The sequence below is a fragment of the Triticum dicoccoides genome, chromosome 4B, assembly GCF_002162155.2.
Source record: "Triticum dicoccoides isolate Atlit2015 ecotype Zavitan chromosome 4B, WEW_v2.0, whole genome shotgun sequence".
NCBI lineage: Eukaryota > Viridiplantae > Streptophyta > Magnoliopsida > Poales > Poaceae > Triticum > Triticum dicoccoides.
Window position 1 is genome coordinate 115,936,481 of NC_041387.1, and position 15,539 is coordinate 115,952,019.

Below are 15,539 nucleotides of genomic sequence, written 5' to 3' on the forward strand. Positions count from 1 at the left end.
GGTTGTTTTGAAATCATTTCATTCGTATCATAAATAACAGTAGGAAATATTTTCATAATAACTTTTTGCCACAAACTATTCTTTTAATACCATTTTCAGTACTTGAAATGCTCCTATTGCACTAAGACCCTCTTAAATAATTATTTTAGAATTACAAAAAAAAATTATGGGAGGTCAGGTGATGCCTACAAATCACTTTTAAGCAAAAACCCTAACTATGTCTTTTGAAAATTTTGGGTGAAACACCCTCTTTTCATTTCTGCCCCATTCTTGAGTTATAATTGCAACCCTAATTTCCCTAGCTTTATTAATTTTGAAACTTTTCCAACTTGTATTCTTTCCAACCAGAACCTTAAATCCAGAAGATCAGCTCCATTGGCATCATTTAAGTCCACCAAACACTCCTCTGAAGTTTCTGTCCAGAACTGAATTCTGGTCAAACTGCACTAACAAGTTTCTCATCTTGCCAAACTAACTCCACCACTATCTTTATCATCTAAAGAGACCTCATCCTGCCAAATTTCATCATCAACAGAATCTCCGAGCTAGCCCTAGCATTTTGTCAAACACCTTGTGGGCATGACAGAAATGTTGCCACTTTCTAACTTACACTGGACACATGGTCATTTGGCCAAACCAGCATGCCCATTAGCTCTCTCTCAACCAGACTCACAATCCTGTCAAATTGCACTGTCATCAGAGACCCCTAGGTGGCCCTGGCATTTTGTCGAGCACTTTGTGCACGTGCTCTAGGCACGGCGAGAGTGTGTGTTTTGCACGCGTCGGCACAGAGCTACTATCGCCGCTCTGCTGCCTCCCCCTCTCAACATGATCCTTCTCTGGATTAGCCCGACCACCAGGACCCTTGCCGACACCTCCGCTTGGCCCATAGCGCTGCCCACCACCATCCACGCCGACCAGGGCCGCCGCCCGACGAGTCCCGCACGACCACGTCTCCTCCCAACCCGCGTGGCGTGTCCCGAGCAGCCCAGCTCCTCCCAGGAGTAACTGCGGGTGGCCATTGTCCTCACCGACCGCCCTGCCGACCTCAACGGCCACGCCTACCATCGTAATGATCGCCGCTGCGGTGCTTATCCTCTGGACACTGCGGAGCCGACCCCCTCGCGTTATAAAAGCCCCCCTCGAGCTCGTTCAGCTCATTGCTACCTCTTTAGCATGTGTTGGTTTTCTCTTGAAGAGGAAAGGGTGATGCAGTAAAGTAGCGTAAGTATTTCCCTCAGTTTTTGAGAACCAAGGTATCAATTCAGTAGGAGGCTACACGCAAATCCCTCGTACCTACACAAACAAATAAGAACCTTGCAACCAACGCGATAAAGGGGTTGTCAATCCCTTCACGGCCACTTGCAAAAGTGAGATCTGATGGAGATTGCAAAATAAAGTAGATCGGAAACTTATATGATGGAAAATAGACCCGGGGCCATAGGTTTCACTAGTGGCTTCTCTCAAGATGGCATACGTATTACGGTGGGTGAACAAATTACTGTCAAGCAATTGAGAGAAAAGTGCATAGTTATGAGAATATCTAGGCATAATCATGTATATAGGCATCACGTCCGCAACAAGTAGATCGAAATGATTCCCCATCTACTACTATTACTCCACACATCGACCGCTATCCAGCATGCATCTAGAGTATTAAGTTCATAAGAACAGAGTAACGCATTAGGCAAGATGACATGATGTAGAGGGATAAACTCAGGTAGTTGATATAAACCCCATCTTTTTATCCTCGATGGCAACAATACAATACGTGCCTTGCTGCCCCTGCTGTCACTGGGAAAGGACACCGCAAGATTGAACCCAAAGCTAAGCATTTCTCCCATTGCAAGAAAGATCAATCTAGTAGGCCAAACCAAACTGATAATTCGAAGAGACTTGCAAAGATAACCAATCATACATAAAAGAATTCAGAGGAGATTCAAATATTGTTCATAGATAATATTGATCATAAACCCATAATTCATCAGATCTTGACAAACACACCGCAAAAAGAATTACATTGAATAGATCTCCAAGAAGATCGAGAAGAACTTTGTATTGAGATCCAAAGAGATAGAAGAAGCCATCTAGCTAATAACTATGGACCCGAAGGTCTATGGTAAGCTACTCACACTTTATCGGAGAGTCTATGGTGTTGATGTAGAAGCCCTCCGTGATCGATTCCCCCTCCGACGGAGCGCCGGAAAAGGCCCCAAGATGGGATCTCACGGGTACAGAAGGTTGCGGCGGTGGAAATAGGGTTTCGTGGTGCTCCTGGATGTTTTCAGGGTATATGAGTGTATATAGGCGAAGGAAGTCGGTCAGGAGAGCCACAAGGGGCCCACGAGGGTGGGGGCGCGCCTACCCCCCTGGGCGCGCCCTCCTGCCTCCTGGCCGCCTTGTTTCTTTCTTGACGTTCACTCCAAGTCTCCTGGATTGTGTTTGTACGAAAAATAACTCTCCCGAAGGTTTCATTCCATTTGGACTCCGTTCGATATTCCTTTTCTGTGAAACACTAAAATAGGAAAAAAAAAAACAATTTGGGTTGGGCCTCCGGTTAATAGTTTAGTCCCAAAAATAATATAAAAGTGTATAGTTAAGCCCATTAAACATCCAAAACAGGTAATATAATAGCATGGAACAATCAAAAATTATAGATACGTTGAAGACGTATCAAGCATCCCCAAGCTTAATTCCTGCTCGTCCTCGAGTAGGTAAATGATAAAAACAGAATTTTTGATGTGTAATGCTACCTAGCATATTTCTCAATGTAATTTTATTTATTGTGGAATGAATGTTCAGATCCAAAAGATTCAAGATAAAAGTTTAATATTGACATAAAAATAGTAATACTTCAAGCATACTAACAAAGTAATCATGTCTTATCAAAATAACATAACCAAAGAAAGCTTATCCCTACAAAATCATATAGTTAGGCCATGCTTCATTTTCTTCACACAAAATGCTCCCATCATGCACAACCCAGGTTTCAGCCAAGCAATTGGTTCATACTTTTTAACGCACTTTAGCTTTTTAAACCCTCACGCAATACATGAGCGTAAGCCATGGACATAACACTATGGGTGGAGTAGAGTATGATGATAGGGATTGTGTGAGAAGACAAAAAAGGAGAAAGTCTCACATTGACGCGGCTAATCAATGGGCTATGGAGATGCCCATCAATTGATGTCAATACGAGGAATAGGGATTGCCATGCAACGGATGCACTAGAGCTATAAATATATGAAAGCTCATAAAGAAACTAAGTGGGTGTGCATCCAACTTGCTTGCTCACGAAGACCTAGGGCATTTCGAGGAAGCCCATCATTGGAATATCCAAGGCAAGTTCTATAATGAAAAATTCCCACTAGTATATGAAAGTGACAACATAGGAGACTCTCTATCATGAAGATCATGCTGCTACTTTGAAGCACAAGTGTGGTAAAAGGATAGTAACATTGTCCCTTCTCTCTTTTTCTCTCTTTTTTCTTTTTTTTATTTTGGTGGGCTTCTTTGGCCTCTCTTTTTTGGGCTTCTTTGGCCTCTTTTATTTTTCATAAAGTCCGGAGTCTCATCCTGACTTGTGGGGGAATCATAGTCTCCATCATCCTTTCCTCACATGGGACAATGCTCTAATAATGAAGATCATCACACTTTTATTTATTTACAACTCAAGAATTACAACTCAATACTTAGGACAAAATATGACTCTATGTGAATGCCTCTGGCGATGTACCGGGATATGCAATGAATTAAGAGCAACATGTATAAAAGAATTATAAAGGTGGCTTTGCCACAAATACGATGTCAACTACATGATCATGCAAAAGCAATACGAAAATGATGGAGCGTGTCATAATAAACAGAATGGTGGAAAGTTGCATGATAATATATCTCGGAATGGCTATGGAAATGCCATAATAGGTAGGTATGATGGCTGTTTTGAGGAAGATATAAGGAGGTTTATGTGTGATAGAGCGTATCGTATCACGGGGTTTGGATGCACCAGCGAAGTTTGCACCAACTCTCAAGGTGAGAAAGGGCAATGCATGGTACCGTAGAGGCTAGCAAATTGTGGAAGGGTAAGAGTGCGTATAATCCATGACTCACATTAGTCATAAAGAACCCATATACTTATTGCAAAAGTTTATTAGCCCTCGAAGCAAAGTACTACTATGCATGCTCCTAGGGGAAGGGTTGGTAGGAGTTAACCATCGCGCGATCCTGACCTCCACTCATAAGGAAGGCAATCAAAGAACACCCCATGCTACAAATTTGTCACACAACATTTACCATACATGCATGCTACAGGACTTGCCAACTTTAACACAAGTATTTCTCAATTTCATAATTACCCAACTAGCATGACTCTAACATTATCAAGTACCAAAACAATTATCAAGTACCAAATATCTCATACTATTCAATGCACTTTATATGATAGTTTTTTTATTATACCCAACTTGGATGCCCATCATATTAGGACTAATTTGATAACCAAAGCAAATTACCATGCTGTTCTAAAAGACTCTCAAAATAATATAAGTGAATCATGAGAGATCAATAATTTCTACAAAATAAAACCACCGTTGTGCTCTAAAAAGATATAAGTGAAGCACTAGAGCAAAATTGTCTAGCTCAAAAGATATAAGTGAAGCACATAGAGTATTCTAATAAATTCTGATTCATGTGTGTCTCTACAAAAGGTGTGTACAGCAAGTATGATTATGGTAAACTAAAAATCAATGACTCATATCATACAAGATGCTCCAAGCAAAACACATATCATGTGGTGAATAAAAATATAGCCTCAAGTAAAGTTACCGATGGACGCAGACGAAAGAGGGGATGCCTTCCGGGGCATCCCCAAGCTTAGGCTTTTGGTTGTCCTCAAATTTTACCTTGGGGTGCCTTGGGAATCCCCAAGATTAGGCTCTTGCCACTCCTTATTCCATAATCCATCAAATCTTTACCCAAAACTCGAAAACTTCACAACACAAAACTCAACAGAAAATCTCATGAGCTCCGTTAGTGCAAGAAAACAAACCACCACTTTAAGGTACTGTAATGAACTCATTCTTTATTCATATTAGTGTTAAATCTACTGTATTCCAACTTCTCTATGGTTCATACCCCCCGATACTAGACATAGATTCATCAAAAATAAGCAAACAACACACAAACACAGAATCTGTCAAAAACATAACAGTCTGTAGTAATCTGTAACTTTTGAATACTTCTGAACCCCAAAAATTCTACCAAGATAGGAAGTCCTAGGAAATTTGTCTATTAATCTTCCGCAAAAAGAATCAACTAAAAATAACATTTCTGTAACTTACTAAAATTATTCTCGTGCGCACAAAAGTTTCTGTTTTTCAGCAAGATCAAATTAACTATCACCCAAGATGATCCTATAGGTTCTACTTGGCACAAACACTAATTAAAACATAAAATCACATCTAAACAGAAGCTAGATGAATTATTTATTACTAAACAGGAACAAAAAGTAAAGAACAAAAATAAAATTGGGTTGCCTCCCAACAAGCGCTATCGTTTAACGCCCCTAGCTAGGCATAAAAGCGAGAATAGATCTAAGTATTGCCATCTTTGGTATTCAATTCATAGGTGGCTCTCATAATAGATTCATAAGGTAATTTGATTTTCTTCCTAGGAAAGTGCTCCATGCCTTTCCTTAATGGAAATTGGAATCTAATATTTCCTTCCTTCATATCAATAATTGCACCAATCGTTCTAAGGAAATGTCTACCAAGAATAATAGGACATGAAAGATTGCAGTCTATATCAAGAACAATAAAATCTACGAGTTCCTATTTTCAACAATAAGAACATCATTAATCCTTCCCATAGGTTTCTTAATAGTGGAATCCGCAAGGTGCAAGTTTAAAGAGCAATCATCAAATTCACGAAAACCTAACACATCACACAAAGTTTTTGGAATCGTGGAAACACTAGCACCCAAATCACACAAAGCATAGCATTCATGATCTTTAATTTTAATTTTCATTGTAGGTTCCTACTCATCATAAAGTTTTCTAGGGATAGAAACTTCTAATTCAAGTTTTTCATCATAAGATTGCATTAAAGCATCAACGGTATGTTTAGTAAAAACTTTATTTTGACTATAAGCATGAGGAGAATTTAACACGGATTGCAATGAGGAAATACAATCTATTAAAGAACAATTATCATAATTAAATTCCTTGAAATCCAAAATAGTGGGTTCATTGCTATGTAAAGTTTTGACCTCTTCAATCCCACTTTTACCAATTTTGCATCAAGATCTAAAAACTCCAAATCATTGGGACGCCTTTTAACTAAAGTTGACTCATCTCCAGTCCCATCATTATCAAGATTCATATTGCAAAACAAAGATTTAATAGGGGACACATCAATCACTTTTAGATCTTCATCCCTATTATCATGAAAACTAGAAGAACACGCTTTTACAAAGCAATCTTTCTTAGCACGCATCCTAGCGGTTCTTTCCTTGCACTCATCAATGGAAATTCTCATGGATTTGAGAGACTCATTGATATCATGCTTAGGTGGAATAGATCTAAGTTTCAAAGAATCAACATCAAAAGAAATTCTATCCACGTTCCTAGCCAATTCATCAATCTTAGGCAGTTTTTCTTCAAGTAACAAAAACAACAACAACAACAACAACAACAACAAAGCCTTTAGTCCCAAACAAGTTGGGGTAGGCTAGAGGTAAAACCCATAAGATCTCGCAACCAACTCATGGCTCTGGCACATGGATAGCAAGCTTCCATGCACCCCTGTCCATAGCTAGCTCTTTGTCGATACTCCAATCCTTCAGGTCTCTCTTAACGGATTCCTCCCATGTCAAATTCGGTCAACCCTGCCCTCTATTGACATTCTCCGCACGCTTTAGCCGTCCCCTATGCACTGGAGCTTCTGGAGGCCTGCGCTGAATATGCCCAAACTATCTCAAACGATGTTGGACAAGCTTCTCCTCAATTGGTGCTACCCCAACTCTATCTCGTATATCATCATTCCGGACTCGATCCTTCCTCGTGTGGCCACATATCCATCTCAAGCAAAGCATTGAAATTATTTTGAGAAATCATAAACTCTTTAACACAAATCTCAAAATCAGAGGGCATCTTATTAAAATTTCCATGAGAGTTGTTGTAGGAATTACCATAATTATTAGAGGAATTACTAGGAAACGTCCTAGGATTAAAGTTTCCTCTATAAGCGTTGTTACCAAAATTGTTCATACCAACAAAATTCACATCCATAGATTCATTATTATTCTCAATCAAAGTAGACAAAGGCATATCATCAGGATCGATAGGAGCACTCTTGTTAGCAAACAATTTCATAAGTTCATCCATCTTTCCACTCAAAACATTAATCTCTTCTATCGCATGAACCTTCTTACTAGTAGATCTTTCGGTGTGCCATTGAGAATAATTAACCATAATAGTATCTAGGAGTTTAGTAGCTTCTCCTAAAGTGATTTCCATAAAAGTGCCTCCCGCGGCCGAATCTAAAAGATTTCTAGAAGCAAAATTCAATCCGGCATAAATTTTTTGTATAATCATCCATAAATTTAATCCATGTGTAGGGCAATTGTGAATCATTAATTTCATCCTCTCCCAAGATTGTGCAACATGTTCATGATCAATTTGCTTAAAATTAATAATATCGTTTCTAAGAGAGATGGTCTTAACGGGAGGAAAATACTTAGAGATAAAAGCATCTTTGCACTTATTCCATGAATCAATACTATTTTTAGGCAAATACGAAAATCAAGTTTTAGCACGATCTCTAAGCGAAAACGGAAATAGCTTCAATTTAACAATATTGTTATCCACGTCTTTCTTCTTTTGCATATCACACAAATCAACAAAGTTGTTTAGATGAGTAGCGACATCTTCACTAGGAAGGCCAGAGAATTGATCTTTCATGACAAGATTCAACAAAGTAACATTAAATTCACAAGATTCAATATCGTTAAGAGGAGCAATTGGAGTGCTAAGAAAATCATTGTTGTTGGTATTGGAGAAATCACATAATTTAGTATTATCTTGAGCCATTGTGGCAAACAATCCAACACACAAGCACACAAGAGGCAAGCGAAAAAGAGGCGAATGGGAAAGAGAGGGCGAATAAAATGGCAAGGGTGAAGTGGGGGAGAGGAAAATGAGAGGCAAATGGCAAATAATGTAATACGAGGGATAATGGTTTGTGATAGGTACTTGGTATGTCTTGACTTGTGCATAGACTCCCTAGCAATGGTGCCACAAATCCTTCTTGCTACCTCTTGAGCATGCGTTGGTTTTCCCTTGAAGAAGAAAGGGTGATGCAGTAAAGTAGCGTAAGTATTTTCCTCAGTTTTTGAGCACCAAGGTATCGATCCATTAGGAGGCTACACACAAATCCCTCGTACCTACACAAACAAATAAGAACCTTGCAACCAACGCGATAAAAGGGTTGTCAATCCCTTCACGGCCACTTGCAAAAGTGAGATCTGATAGAGATAATAAGATAAATATTTTTGGTATTTTTATGATATAGATTGGAAAGTAAAGATTGCAAAATAAAGTAGATCGGAAACTTATATGATGGAAAATAGACCCGGGGGCCATAGGTTTCACTAGTGGTTTCTCTCAAGATGGCATACGTATTACGGTGGGTGAACAAATTACTGTCGAGCAATTGAGAGAAAAGTGCATAGTTATGAGAATATCTAGGCATGATCATGTATATAGGCATCACGTCCACGACAAGTAGATCGAAATGATTCCCCATCTACTACTATTACTCCACACATCGACCGCTATCCAGCATGCATCTAGAGTATTAAGTTCATAAGAACAGAGTAATGCATTAGGCAAGATGACATGATGTAGAGGGATAAACTCAGGCAGTATGATATAAACCCCATCTTTTTATCCTCGATGGTAACAATACAATACGTGCCTTGCTGCCCCTGCTGTCACTGGGAAAGGACACCACAAGATTGAACCCAAAGCTAAGCACTTCTCCCATTGCAAGAAAGATCAATCTAGTAGGCCAAACCAAACTAATAATTCGAAGAGACTTGCAAAGATAACCAATCATACATAAAGGAATTCAGAGGAGATTCAAATATTGTTCATAGATAATATTGATCATAAACCCACAATTCATCGGATCTTGACAAACACACCACAAAAAGAATTACATTGAATAGATCTCCAGGAAGATCGAGAAGAACTTTGTATTGAGATCCAAAGAGATAGAAGAAGCCATCTAGCTAATAACTATGGACCCGAAGGTCTGTGGTAAACTACTCACACTTCATCGGAGAGTCTATGGTGTTGATGTAGAAGCCCTCCGTGATCGATTCCCCCTCCAGCGGAGCGCCGGAAAAGGCCCCAAGATGGGATCTCACGGGTAAAGAAGGTTGCGGCGGTGGAAATAGGGTTTCGTGGTGCTCCTGGATGTTTTCAGGGTATATGAGTATATATAGGCGAAGGAAGTCAGTCAGGGGAGCCACGAGGGTGGGGGGCATGCCTACCCCCCTGGGCGCACCCTCCTGCCTCGTGGCCGCCTTGTTTCTTTCTTGACGTCCACTCCAAGTCTCCTAGATTGCGTTTGTTCCAAAAATAACTCTCCCGAAGGTTTCATTCCGTTTGGACTCCGTTCGATATTCCTTTTCTGCGAAACACTGAAATAGGCAAAAAAGCAGCAATTTGGGCTAGGCCTCCGGTTAATAGGTTAGTCCCAAAAATAATATAAAAGTGTAGTTAAGCCCATTAAACATCCAAAACAGGTAATATAATAGCATGGAACAATCAAAAATTATATATACGTTGGAGACGTATCACTCATCACCACCTCCCTCCCTCCCTCACCGATCCTCCCGTAGCAGCAGAAAGACCAGAGATGGTCGTCTTCTTCTTATCCGACAACCACGACCGCCGCCCCTGTCTCGATCATTCCGACGCCACCAGGGCCTCCCCCTCTCCACTCTCTTCACAAGAAGCTCTCCCTTCATCTCACGAATTCATCCCCATGCTCGATTTTGATGCGGAGCCACTGTAGGCAAAAGCCCCATCCCACCTGATGCCACCGTCCGCCAGAGAGCTCGCCGTCGGCAACCACGGCGGGCACCCACGGGACCGCCTCGACCCCCTGAGCTCGTGGGTGGCCTCGGTTTTCTGAGTGGTGTCGCCGTTCACTGGCAGGCTTCGCCGGAGTGCCGCATCTGTTTCGGCCAGAGGAGAAGGCACGGGGTGGACTGGTCAAACCTGACCAGTGGGCCAGGCAGACCCACTATCAGTGACGTAGCGCCACGCCTGCGCGTCTATGAGTGGAGACGGGTTTCCTCGATGTCGGCTCCGCGCGGGGAAGGCATAATCCCTGGAATTCGCCTTCTGCATCATCAGCCCTCCCGCGCAGCCAAACGGCTGGGCTCGGCCCAGTAGCACCAGACGGCTAAGTTCCGCCCAGTGTGCATTCCCGCCCCTCGTTTTTTTCGTTTCCAACATAGCTCAAATAATTCCAGAGCGTTCATTTCATATCCAAATTTGGTGATTCAAATTTCTACATACTCCTAAAACATGCTTTATTAGTCTAGCCCAGGTTAACATTTTTCCTAAACCATGTCTCTACTAGGTCTATTAAATAGTCCATTTCCTCCAATATTCCAACTTGGTAAATCCCTAGGAAAATCATATGAGCTCCAAATCACTTGATTCTTTTTCTGTTATTTCTCAAATTTCATCTAGTTTATTTTAGTATTTATTTCAAAAAAAATTCAAACAACCTTTTAGCATTGTTTTGTATTTATGTGGTAATTATAATATTTTGAAAATAAGAAATGGAGGGGAGATATAATTTCCAAAGTTTTGGAGTGCACCCAATCTTTCTGCATGCTCAAGGCAAGCATCTTAAACACATGATATAGTGAATGCATATTTGTTTGCTTGCATGAGGATTGAATCATGAGTATGTTGAATTCATATAGAATTTGTAAGCCACTAGTCATACATGCATGATCACATTGATGGTGTTTTATCTTCAGTTAAACATGAAGCATACGTGAGTATGGTTACTTTCATGTGCCATATGTGCCTGTGTTGGTCCAGACTAATTTGCAGGAAGAATCAGTCATGAGAAAAGTGATCGTGAGACTGAAATCTCGTTGTGACGAGAATGATCAGTGAGGATATGTTGAGACATACCAGGTGGTGACCATGTTAGGTACTGCCAAGGAATTATATTGTGTTAACCACTACAGGAAAACTTAAACCTCTTGAGTTCACCGTAGATCGTGTCTTGTTCCGGTAACCCCCATACTTGATTTGTGCTACCACATGTCCCTGCCAAAGGTAGGGTATGGTTCAGTAAGCTGATAACCCCTTTCCTGCGCACACCATACAGAGAGGCCATGGGGAATGCTACTATTGGACCAAGTAGTAATGTCACTTGGTCCGAGGGCATGAATGGCCGGTCTGGGACCGAAGCTAAATGTTCATGCTATTGGAGGCCATTCCAAGAGGCCTTCCCACTTAAAGTTTTACTTTATCATTGTTTTGGGTGATTCCTGGCTTGATGGATTAAAGCTGGTATGTGCGGGTCAGGTGTGTTTTCATCCCAAAGACCGTAATCGAAATTCGTCAACGTCTCGGGGTTGACTAAAGAAATCCTTTACTTGTGGGTAAAGAGCACTGAAGGAAATATGCCCTAGAGGCAATAATAAAGTTAATATTAATTTCCTTATTTCATGATAAATGTTTATTATTCATGCTAGAATTGTATTAACCGGAAATTAGTACATGTGTGAATACATAGACAAAACATATTGTCCCTAGTATGCCTCTACTTGACTAGCTCGTTAATCAAAGATGGTTCTGTTTCCTAACCATATACATGTGTTGTCCTTTGAGGAACGGGATCACATCATTAGGAGAATGATGTGATGGACATGACCCATCCGTTAGCTTAGCATTATGATCGTTACAGTTTCATTGCTACTACTTTCTTCATGACTTATACATGTTCCTCAGACTATAAGATTATGCAACTCCCGAATAACGGAGGAACACTTTGTGTGCTATCAACTGTCACAACGTAAAAGGGTGATTATAAAGATGATCTACAAGTGTCTCCAAAGGTATTTGTTGAGTTAGCATAGATCAAGATTAGGATTTGTCACTCCATGTTTCGGAGAGGTATCTCTGGGCTATCTCGGTAATGCTCATCACTATAAGCCTGGCAGGCAATGTGACTAATGAGTTAGTTGCGGGATGAATTATTATGGAACGAGTAAAGAGACTTGCCGGTAACGAGATTGACATAGGTATGATGATACCAACGATCGAATCTCGGGCAAGTAACATACCAATGACAAAGGGAACAACGTATGTTGTTATGCGGTTTGACCGATAAAGATCTTTGTAGAATATGTAGGAACCAATATGAGCATCCAAGTTCCACTATTGGTTATTGACCGGAGATGTGTCTCAGTCATGTATACATAGTTCTCGAACCCGTAGGGTCCGCACGCTTAACGTTCGATGACGATTTGTATTATGAGTTATGTGTTTTGATGACCGAAGTTTGTTAGGAGTCCCGGATGAGATCACGGACACGATGAGGAGCCTCGAAATGGTCGATACATAAAGATTCATATATTGGAAGGCTATATTTGGACACCAGAATGGTTTGGGTCGTTTTGGATAAGTTTCGGAGTACCGGGGGTTACCGGAAACCCCTTCGGGAAGTTATTGGGCCTCATGGGCCTTAGTGGAGAAGAGAGAGGGACCGCCAAGAGGTGGCGCGCGCCCCCCTTGCCCCAATCCGAATTGGACAAGGGGAGGGGGCGGCGCCCCCTCCTTCCTTCTCTCCTCCTCCTCCTTCCCCCCTTCTCCCACTTGGAATAGGAAGGGGGGGCGAATCCTACTAGGTTTGGATTCCTAGTAGGACTCCCCCCTCATGGCGCGCCTCCCCTCTTGGCTGGCCTCCTCCTCCCCCTCCTTTATATATGTGGGGAAGGGGGCACCATAGGACACACAAGTTGATCTTTTAGCCGTGTGCGATACCCCCCTCCACAGTTACACACCTCGGTCACATCGTCGTAGTGCTTAGGCGTAGCTCTGCGCCGATAACTTCATCATCACCGTTGCCACGCCGTCGTGCTGATGAAACTCTCCCTCGGCCTCAAATGGATCAAGAGTACAAGGGACGTCATCGAGCTGAACGTGTGCTGAACACGGAGGTGCCGTATGTTCGGTGCTAGGATCAGTCAGATCGTGAAGACGTATGACTACATCAACCACGTTGATAAAATGCTTTCGCTTTCGGTCTACGAGGGTACGTGGACACACTCTCCCCTCTCGTTGCTATGCATCACCTATATTGATCTTGCATGATCATAGGATTTTTTTTGAAATTACCGTGTTCCAAAATAGTGGTATCAGAGCCAGGTCTATGCATAGATGTTATATGCACGAGTAGAACACAAAGAGTTGAGGGTGATAATAGTCATACTGCTTACCACCAACGTCTTATTTTGATTCAGCGTATTGTTGGATGAAGCAGCCCGGACCGACATTACATGACCGCGTTCATGAGACTGGTTATACCGACGTGCTTTTGCACATAGGTGGATGGCAGGTGTCTGTTTCTCCAACTATAGTTGAATCGATTTTGACTACGGCCGGTCCTTGTTGAAGGTTAAAACAATACACTTGACGAAAAATCGTTGTGGTTTTTGATGCGCAGGTAAGAACGGTTCTTGCTAAACGCCCGTAGCAGCCATGTAAAACTTGCAACAACAAAGTAGAGGATGTCTAACTTATTTTTGTAGGTTTTGTTGTGATGTGATATGGTCAAGGCATGATGTGATATAAATTGTTGTATGAGATGATCATGTTTTGTAACAAAGTTATCGGCAACTAGCAGGAGCCATATGGTTGTCACTTTATTATATGCAATGCAATCGCCATGTAATCGTTTTACTTTATCACTAAGCGGTAGCGATAGTCGTAGAAGCAATAGTTGGCGAGACGACAATGATGCTACGATGGAGATCAAGGTGTCGCGCCGGTGACGATAGAGATCATAACGATGCTTCGGTGATGGAGATCATGAGCACAAGACGACGATGGCCATATCATGTCACATATTTTTGCATGTGATGTTTATCTTTTATGCATCTTATTTTGCTTAGTACAGCGGTAGCATTATAAGATGATCCCTTACTAAATTTCAAGGTATAAGTGTTCTCCCTGAGTATGCACCGTTGCTACAGTTCGTCATGCCGAGACACCACGTGATGATCGGTGTGATAAGCTCTACGTTCACATACAACAGGTGCAAGCCAGTTTTTGCACACGCAGAATACTCAGGTTAAACTTGACGAGCCTAGCATATGCAGATATGTCCTCGGAACACTGAGACCGAAAGGTTGAACATGAATCATATAGTAGATATGATCAACATAGTGATGTTCACCATTGAAAACTACTCCATCTCACATGATGATCGGACATGGTTTAGTTGATTTGGATCACGTGATCATTTAGATGACTAGAGGGATGTCTATCTAAGTGGGAGTTCTTAAGTAATATGATTAATTGAACTTTAATTTATCATGAACTTAGTCCTGATAGTATTTTATTAAATTATTCTTCTATCAATTGAGCACAATTTTCCGAACCATCATTTTCAAGAAAATTATTATAAAGATGATCAATAATATTATGCAACCTCAATTCCATTTTTATGTAGTTTTATTTTGTAAACCAAACTAGTGATAAAACAAGAAACTAAAAGATTTGATTGCAAGATCTAAAGATATACCTTCAAGCACTCGCCTCCCCGGCAACAGCGCCAGAAAAGTGTTTTGTTACCGGAGTGTGAGTGTCGGTTTCCTTACCTCCCCGGCAACGGCGCCAGAAAAGAGCTTGATGTCTACTACGCAACTTTATTCTTGTAGATGTTGGGGAACGTTGCAGAAAATAAAAAAATTCTATGCTTCACCAAGATCAATCTATGGAGTCATCTAGCAACGAGAGAGAGGAGTGCATCTACATACCCTTGTACATCGCGAGCGGAAGCGTTCAATAGAACGGGGTTGATGGAGTCGTACTCGTCGTGATCCAAATCACCGATGATCCTAGCGCCGAACGAACGGCACCTCCGCGTTCAACACACGTACGGTTGGGAGAGACGTCTCCTCCTTGATCCAGCAAGGGGGAAGGATAGGTTGATGGAGATCCAGCAGCACGACGGCGTGGTGGTGGAAGTAGCGGGGATCTCGGCAGGGCTTCGCCAAGCTCAGCGAGAGGGAGAGGTGTTACGGGGGGAGAGGGAGGCGCCAGGGGCTTGGGTGCGCATCCCTTCCTCCCCCCTCTTTATATAGGGGCCCTGGGGGGCCTAGAGATCCAATATCAAGGGGGGGGGGGCGGCCAAATGGGGGAACTTGCCCCCCAAGTCAGGTGGGGCGCCCCCACCCCCAGGGTTTCCAACCCTAGGCGCAGGGGGAGGCCCAAGGG